Source organism: Nelumbo lutea, chromosome 7 (assembly GCF_056320005.1).
Source record: "Nelumbo lutea isolate HS-2025 chromosome 7, American lotus-T2T, whole genome shotgun sequence".
Classification (NCBI taxonomy): domain Eukaryota; kingdom Viridiplantae; phylum Streptophyta; class Magnoliopsida; order Proteales; family Nelumbonaceae; genus Nelumbo; species Nelumbo lutea.
The window spans coordinates 37,399,157-37,408,578 of record NC_142690.1 but is presented as its reverse complement, the minus strand read 5'-3'; the positions used below and the strand labels follow the sequence as shown (position 1 = coordinate 37,408,578).

Below are 9,422 nucleotides of genomic sequence, written 5' to 3'. Positions count from 1 at the left end.
CAATCTACCAAAGGACATTCTTCCGAGGTCCTACCATGTATGATATCGAGCTTGCTCGAGGTAGTTCTTAGTGCCTACATAGTAGTGAATAACTGGCAGATCACTTTTACCCCTCATCAAAACCAATCTAGTTTTGTTAAAACTTGTAATTTGAGAGAGATCAAGAATCAGATTAGTAGATGTGAGGATATCTAAACCAAATTGTTTCCAAAGTGGTTGCAACTGCAAATACTATCAAAGTGCCTGAGGTGTATCCTTGGGGGAGAACTCTTTGAGGCAAATCAATAACTAGACTAAGTGGTAATAAAGCAATATGAGGTAGCTTGGACAAAGAATATATACATATATATATACATATTAAAACAAGGAAGTCTAGAAAATTTTCTCCTTTTTTCTCCTTTTTTATTTTTTAATTCCATGTCATTTTTGAAACCAAAGAGATGCACTTTCCCAATGACCTAAATAATTTATTCTCCTAAAATTTCTCCTAAACTACCTCCCCCACTTTCCCCAAATTATCTCTAGTTCCTATTTATCTACAAAAGATCACTAGTTTAGTAGAGAGTTTCTCTCCTAAATTATCTCTAAATCCTATTTATCCTCTCCCCTACTTTTTTTATCTATATCTATATATAGAAAGTTTGGATTAAAAAAAAATTAAGAATTATTTAAATATTCTAAAAAAATTTTATAATAACTTTAAAATATCTATTAAAACACAAAATATAATTTTATCTTTTTACAAAATATTTAACGAAATTATGTACTAACAATTTAAATTATGTTTTTCCATATTATCAATTTAAATGTTTCTCAAATATTTAATAACATCTAATAGCTTTAAATAAATAAAATTCAAATAACAAAAAAGTTTAAATATTTTATAGATTATTTAATTATTTTAATAACTAAATATTTATCATAACTAGATTTTAAATAGTTAAAATAACAAAATTATATAATAAATCTAAAAAATTTCTTCAAAGTAGAAAAATAATTATAACATAATATTGAAATAAATAATTATTTAATATATTACAAAATTAATAATGAAATTATGTAATAATAGTATAAATTATGATTTTATGGATAATTAAATTCAATAAATAATTAATATTTTAAAATTTAAATATTTTACATATTATTTAACTATAAAAGTAACTAAATATTTTAAATAACTAGACTTTAAACAGTTAAAATAAAGAAATTGTGTAATAAATTTAAAAAATTCTAGAATGTAGAAAAATAATTATAACATAATATTGAAATTAATAATTTCATATTTTTACATAATATTGTAAATAATTAATTTTACTTATATCAAGTAATAATTCGAGAAAATAACTTTCAAAAAAATTAATATTTATTAATAAAAATTTTAAACTCTTAATCATATTTATGACATAATTATATATAGTAAAATTAGTATTTATTGTATTTCAGTAATTATTTATTGTTTTTTGTGATAAATGTATTTTCAATAATTATGTATAAATTTATTTTGTTTTGTTATTTAACATAAAACTTTCAATAACTATTGGAGATTAAATTAATGTTATTGAAATTTGTAAATTTAATTTATTTTAGTTGTTGTATTTATTGTATTTTTGTTATAAGTTATTGATTAATATTTATTAGAGATTAAACTATTATTTGAGATTATAATATTTATTAAGTTAATATATTTTTAGTACTTATTGTATTTTTGTAATTTCTATCATTATTGTATTTTTCACTATCAATATATTTTCAATAATTGTGTATTTTTGCTATAAAATTTCAATAATTATTGTAGATTAAACTATTGTTTTTATCAGATCAGACTATTAATTTAGCTAAAATTATGAGTGTTCATGTGTTGGTTCAGTTCAGTTGTAGGCTATTTGGCCAACCAAATTGACCAGGTCAGGTTAGGTTGTTGGTCAAGTGAAACCAACTAACATTTTGTGAAAACCGACCCACTCAAGTTGTACCGTTTTGGGTCAATTTTTTGATTTGGTTGGTCGGTTCCAAAGATTTAAACTTAAAAGTTAAATTTAATTTTAAAAATTACAGTGCAATTATTAAAAAATAAATTTAAAAATTAGATTTATTATATAAAACATTTTAGACTAAGAAATATGGGAAATTTACCACTTTTCCATATTAAAAATTATATTTAAAATATAAAATATAATTATATATCCATGGTTAGGTCATTCAATTTTTGTTGATTTACGAATGGCCAAAGTAAAACTAATCCAACTTGGTCGAATTGGGAAATTTTTTAACCAAAGCCAACCTAAAATACTAGAAAACTAACCGACTCAGGTTGAGTTAATCGAGTTGGTCGGTTTCATCAGTTTGATGAATAAACCTAATTGAAATTAATTACTGTTATTTTTGTATTATAAAAATTTTATTAAAAGTAGTATATTAAGTATGAAAAATTATTAATTGTTTAAAAAGTTGAAAATATAAAACAATTGTATACTCTTATGTGTTTCTATTAGGGTCATTTACTAGAACACACCTTTAGGGATGACAATTTTCCCCATCCCCAACAGGGACCTGACTTCCCTGACTCGATGGGGCCGGGGATGGGGATTGTTTTGGTGGGGCAGGGGTAGGGACAAGGGTTAATAAGAATTCCCAGTCAGGGTCAGGGATGGGGATGGGGATTGAGGTCCCCGCCCCTCCCTGATCCCTATTTATATTAAATATACTATTATATTATTTACATTATATATATATATATATATCAAAACATATTTAAAACATTATTTATAATTTAAATTTTTTATTTATCTTAAATAAATTTAGTTTTAAAAAAAATACTATTATCTGAAAACATTTTGGGGATTCTGGTCCCTAGGGGGAACCCATCCCCGTTGGGGATCGGGGATGGGGGTTAATTTCAGAATTAGGGTTGGGGATGGGGAATATGATCCCTGTCCCGAACCTGCCCTGTTGCCATTCCTACACACCTTATAATTTTACATATTTACTTAAACCTACCTTATGGTTTTCATTTTACTAAAACATCCCATATATTTTTTAACTTATTTACTTAATCAACCTTTCGTTAAGGAGTGTTTGTTTTTCCATTAGGCCCATTATTTTTATTCCAAAAATACCCTTAACACTTTTTTGTATACTGACCAAATATAGTCAATGGAGTGGTTGCCCATGTCTTATTAAAGACAAGAATGGTATTTTTATTTTTTTTCTTTTGATTAATTTTATTTAAATGAACATTAGGGTCAACACTATCATTTTCCACTATCATATAATAAAAGATTGATTAAATCCATTGTAAATTATAAGTGATGTTTTAATAAAATGCTAAATATAGAGTAGATTTTAATAAATCCATAAAACTATAAGGAATATTTTAATAAATGAACATTTACTAAAATCCACGGGTCCCCGCTAATAAAGAAAGTAAAAGACGAAATTAATAAAAAATAGGGCTAGAATGCATGTACCTAGTCTATACAGCGTCTTGATATTTATACAGAAGAGGAGTGAGAATATTGTTCCGCATGGAGTTCCAGTGTTGTTGGGAGATGACTCCCATAACCGAACCGAGGAATCTAGGACATTCTTGTTCAGTCCTCGGGTCGTGAGAGATGCGGGGCCAAGGTAAATCTTGGTAGATGTCCAACTAGTAGTGTGGCCTTCGGTTCTTGGTCTAACATGGATCGATCGACAGCGAGTTTTCCAAAATGCCCATCCATCCAAGACCATTGGGTCCACTATAGATTATTACAATTGATGCTAATATCATTGTTATTTATATTATTGGTTTTTTATTAAAAAGAATCACAAGTTTGACAAAATTTTGAATGGAAATTCCCTTCCAATTCATATAAACAATTCAACAAAACCTTATCCCAAATATATAAGGTTCGGTATTTAATGTCATATCCATTGTGATTCATGTTCCTTCTTAATCTATATGTTTTGAACATACAAATTCATAATTCTTTATTTAATAGATACAAAAGACTATGGCACCATAGCAAAGGAAATGGTGACCAAATGTTGTGCTATTTACCATCAAATTTCTATATAGTGCATCAAACACCAGCAAGAAGATTGGGATCTTCAACGAACCGATCAATTCAAAAAAATAAAACTATTCACTTGCGCTGCTCTATCTGCAAACCTGCTATAGAAATAGAGTAGAGATCATCCTCCATGTCTCCATCAAGATACTTCAACCTCTCATGCATGGTATCACATAGCTCATCATGACTAACATGACCAATGAGCTGAGATAAAAAAATCAAGAATAAATAAATATTTATATCTATCTATCTATATATTCTGAGGGCAAAACATAATTTGAATATTAATACTCTTCAAATCATTCTATTCACTCTTATTAATTTCCATATTAAAGGTATTAATTTCCATTATCTTTCATTGAATATTATATGCATGTTATCTTTGTTTTTCATTGCTAAACTCAACTCATTAAATCCATGCACAATAATTTTCATATATAATAAAAAAAAATAAGTATTTAACACATCTCTAATATTATATGTTCATCATTTAAACAAAAAATAACTATGATCAATAAGAATGATTTTTATTGAGGGTGGGCCTTGGTTCAACAGTTGAATTTCTCCATTGCAACTTAGGTAATTAGGGTTCAAATCTTGGAAACAGCCCCTTGGTATGTGCAGGGGTAAGGCTACGTACAACTGCCCCCTCCGCATTGGTGGGAACCTCATGCGTTAGGCTGCCTCTTTAATAAGAAGTATTTCTTTAATTACAGAAATGGAATACCATGTTCAAACTGTCTGGAAAAGAAACAATTTACCTATTAAGGTGGTGGGTTTCAATGAGCAAAAGGGGTCAACCCGTGATTCTCGTAATTAAATAATATATTTAAAAAAATAAAAAGTACAAGGAATCAAAAAATATAAAAACATAGAAAATTTTGGGCATATCTCTAATATTAATTAATACTCATATTAATCAAAAATAAGTATGAAAAATTATAATTATTTTTATTAATGATGCAAATGAAATACAAAATTTAAAACTAATTTGATAATGAAGTCACTTTCCTATCTAGGTAGTGGGTCAATGATCTAACCTTTTAGGTCCAATTGATCAACTAACAATGTTAAATATTTAAAAAATTTAAAAAACACACAAAACAATGAAAACTATAGAAGTGTTGTAGAGAACATTCGAACACATCTTTGATGTTGTATATTAACTATATTAAATAAAAATAAGTATGAAATATAGGAATTATTTTTATTAATGATAAAAATGGAACACAAAATTTAAAATTAACCCAAGAGAAAAATGGTTTTACCTTATAGGTGGTGGGTTAGCCATTTAATTGTCTAGGTCAAATGGGTCAAGCCATGATGCATAATTAAGTAATAAAAGTTAAAAAATAGAAATGCAAAACATTCAAATATAAAAAAATTGTATAAAAGTTTAGGCACGCCTCTAATAGTATATATTCATTACATTGAGAAAATGGGAAATTAATATGAATTATTTTTATTAAGGATGCGAACATCAGAATGTAATATTTAGAATAAAAGAGAAACCATGTCAACAGCCCCACTTACTAAGTCAAATGATTCAATGGCTCAAGTAGCTAAGTCACCATGTTGTCAACTAAGTTAGTGTTTTTGTTTTTGTTTTGTTTTCTTGTAGTTTGATGGTAAATGTAGAACAATCCAACTAGTTAACATGTATTCCATGTTTCAATTACCGTTGATGACTATGCATGTTTTTTGAACCATGGGCATTTGTTGAATAAACACTGTCATATAGGCGCCACTTGAGCATTTCCCCCATTATGTGAATCCGTACGCATAGGGGCTTGGAAAAGTAGATTTCGGTTTATGTGTCTACCTACCATTGGGGGAAGCTTCATTTTAGTGCTTCTCCCAACGTATAGGTGTTTATTCATTGTTTTGCTGATGTAGTGACTAATGACACCTAAGTGTCAATAAACAGGTTCATCATTGCTTTTCTCGGTTTTCCAAAGTAGAAAACGTTTAATCAGTAAATATCCACAGTTCCAAACACATACTATGTCAATGGCTTTTTTTTTTTTTTTTTTTTTTTTTCTGCAACGAATTGCCTTGGATTTGAAACATACTCAAAGATCTGTCCAGGTGATAAATCAATCAATCCAATTGTTCTGTTTAACTAATAATTGAAAACTAGGTATTTAGGTTGAAAGACAATAAATCCACTATCCATGCGTCAATTACTTCTCTTTGTTATATTGTTTTGATAAAAACACCGAAATTATGACATCATTTGAAATTGTCATCACATGCAATGCACGTCTATATTTACTAGTGTATACCTAAAAATACTTATCTAAGCTGCAAAAATGATGAGCACAACTTTTCAAAGTGTTATCTCTATATATAATTATAAAGATAAGAGTGTGTGAAGGCCAGAGTGTCTCACTACAAGCTGCACATGGAGTTTCCCCTTCTCTTTTATCCTTCATTATTCTTTAAATTTAAGAAACCACCGAAACTGGGATTCTAAATATCCTTTTTTGTGATTCCAAACTGGAGTTTCTCCTTCATTATTCTCCTTTATCTTTCATTATTCTTTAGTCGTGTGTAGCTACTTTCCCCTTCACTGAACCATCATAGTAAACTGTTATATCGATATGATGTACAAACTCATCTCTTAAACTTTTGCTAGAAATCATTCAAATTCTCAATCCTGGTACGTTCAACCCATTCATGATTCAACCACAAACTTATTTATTTGTTTATTTTGGGTAAATGATTCAACCACTGATATAGAAACCCTCTAGATTTCCCACAAAATTAAACACTTAGGTTAAGAAATCAGTCCAAGCAACCTCCAATATAGTGTTGTGCTGCCATTCTATCTACAAGCCAGATGCAGTCATGTCTGGCCAAAAGCCAACGCTCGACCCAAATAAGCAATGTGGCAATACCAAAATAAAAAGTGTAGTGGTGTTGCTGGTGAGAGGCGGCCATTTGTGGATTGGAGATGTTAGTAGTTGTGTGGTACAGGGAGTTTAGACTTCTATCACGTTTTGAATTCACATCTGCACCTCATAGAGGGCGCCCCACAAATGCCCTACAATATATCCCAACCGTGTATTGAGAACATCTTCTACTGACAATTTTGGAAGATGTTTCTGATACATGCTGATAAGTGCATGTGGGACATTTCTGGGGCACCCTCTGTGGGGTGCAGATGTGGGTATGAGACTGACACACTGAGAACAGAACAATGGGCTATAATGGACAAAAGTTGGTTTTAAGAAAAAATAACTCCCACATGATGTCAAATGCTAAAAGATTTGGATGGAATGTTAACATAGTGGAGGCTTTTGTCTGATGACGTCACCACGCATGGGAGGTCTTAGTCTAATTTGACAAAGGAGGGGGTGTTTTAGTATTTAGCATATAAATGATGGGAGGTTTAAGTCTCTTACCCTATATATAAGACATTCAACAAACTTTATTGATAGATGATATTAATTTTATGTAGATATAAGTACAAATGTAAATGTTTAAATATTATTGGATCATATCAAATTGGACTGGAGTAGAGGAGTGAATTTAAATCGTTTTGTTTTAATATAATGTTATTGAAATTCAAATTTAGAAGAAACCCTAGAGGATCCCTAACTTACAATTAATTTAAGAATCCATTAATCAATGCCTTAATTAATGTCCTCATGTTCATAAGTTGCTTTTCACTGTTTTTTGTACTCCTTCCAAATTGAGCCTAAAGAAAGTTAAAATGATGAATGTCTTGATTTTTATTGATCATGAAATGTGATTTTTTATTAACGCCAAGCTTTTCACGCTAATGCCAGCAGCAATCAGCTATTTTTAATTAGTTTTAGATCATCTTAGAGAGAGAGAGAGAGAGAGAGAGTCTGCAATTGATTAAATATATAATCCTTCTTATCTTTTGGGAAGAAAATTAACAATATTATTTTGGTGTGCATAACATCAAAGGGGGTGTTCTACAACATGAATTGTTTTTCTTATTATCAGTTCCAAAAACAAATCAAAACCATTTCATTCAAAAACATATTGTTTCCTAAAACAAAAACAAAACAAAACAAAAAACATGTTTTTAAATCCAGTTTCAAAAACATGCTTTCATCTAATTATTTAACACCATGTTCCATAAATCATATAATTTCTATACTAAAACTGTTTTTGTTTTAAAAACCAATATTTTGTTCGTTTAAAAATACATATTATTTTTTTAAACAAAACCAACTTATTTTCTCCATTACAAACAAAAGTAGAGTTCAAGTAGCGATTTCAAAAACAAATGAAAGTAAAATTATAGAACGCCCCCAAAGTGATCAAGAACAGACAACTAGCAAATAAAAAAAAGAACAGGCTAAACAGGTCAGACAAGAAAGTAAAATTATATCAATAGGAGATTTTGTTATTGAGATAAATAATCTAAGAAAGACCTTTGCTGGATCCGGTGGAATGTTCTTTGATGGTTTTTCTTGACGCAAGGCTTCTTTAGGTGCTGTTGGAGCAGTCTGTCTCTCTGACATCTTGTGTCTCAACTATGAATCTTTCGCGAATACACGTAAATAACAATCAGAACCAGTTCAAGGGAAAACACAAGTTAGATCGATGCAGGAGATGAGTATTGAGAGAGAAAAAGTAAAAAAAAAACAGTCAGAAATACAAGCGCAATATGACACGTTGACCTGTGTGGACCATTTAAAGATTCCTTTATTGACACCATAAATTTTCTTCGTCCGTTGACATTTCAAAGCCTAATATAAGATAATTACCTTCTCTTTTTCTTTTCTTTTTCTATTTTAAGTTGTTATTATGAAAGGGATAGTCCAAAGTTGTTACGGCTGCAAATGATATCCGTCTATGGAATTCCAATTCGGTTTAGGGTGATTCCAATTCTTTACATTTATATTTGGAGGGAATATGAATCTTTCCCTCACCCGATTCTATTTTATTTAATTGTGTATTCTCACATTATAAGACAATAAAGAGATTAATATATATACATCGCAAGACAAATATAAAATCTCAGTGGCAAGTAGGCATGTTAATTTCTTCTTAATTCTTATCTCTTTAGAGGAATCTTTTAACTTATCTCTTAAAGTGCAACTATACAATTTTTTGTTTTCCAATGATACCCCCAAAAAGACAAATATAAATTCTCATATATGGGGTCAAAATGGATATTTGATAATTTTAAGAATTCAGAATTCAGAATTCAAAACAACATTCTCTGCATTCAGATTTCAAAGGAAAGAAAAGTTCACTAATACCAATATACCCCTTAATGTAATTATTGCACTTTCAGATGATAGTGTAGGTAACGTGGTGGCTAGGCTAGGGAGGTGGTCTCTTTGAAAGACAGAGGAAGACTTGGGAGCCAAGAATCGACTAGGA

The 9,422-nt window shown here is 29.5% G+C and overlaps 1 long non-coding RNA gene across 1 annotated transcript; it reads right to left on the bottom strand.

The window, feature by feature from the left end:
• Positions 1–3,811: 3,811 nt before the first annotated feature.
• LOC148846122 (uncharacterized) lies at positions 3,812–8,659 on the bottom strand. Its single transcript, XR_016101750.1, has 2 exons — positions 8,465–8,659; positions 3,812–4,256 (listed from the first exon to the last, which is right to left on the bottom strand). It is a non-coding gene; the product is annotated as an uncharacterized LOC148846122 (long non-coding RNA).
• Between the last annotated feature and the right edge of the window lie 763 nt (positions 8,660–9,422).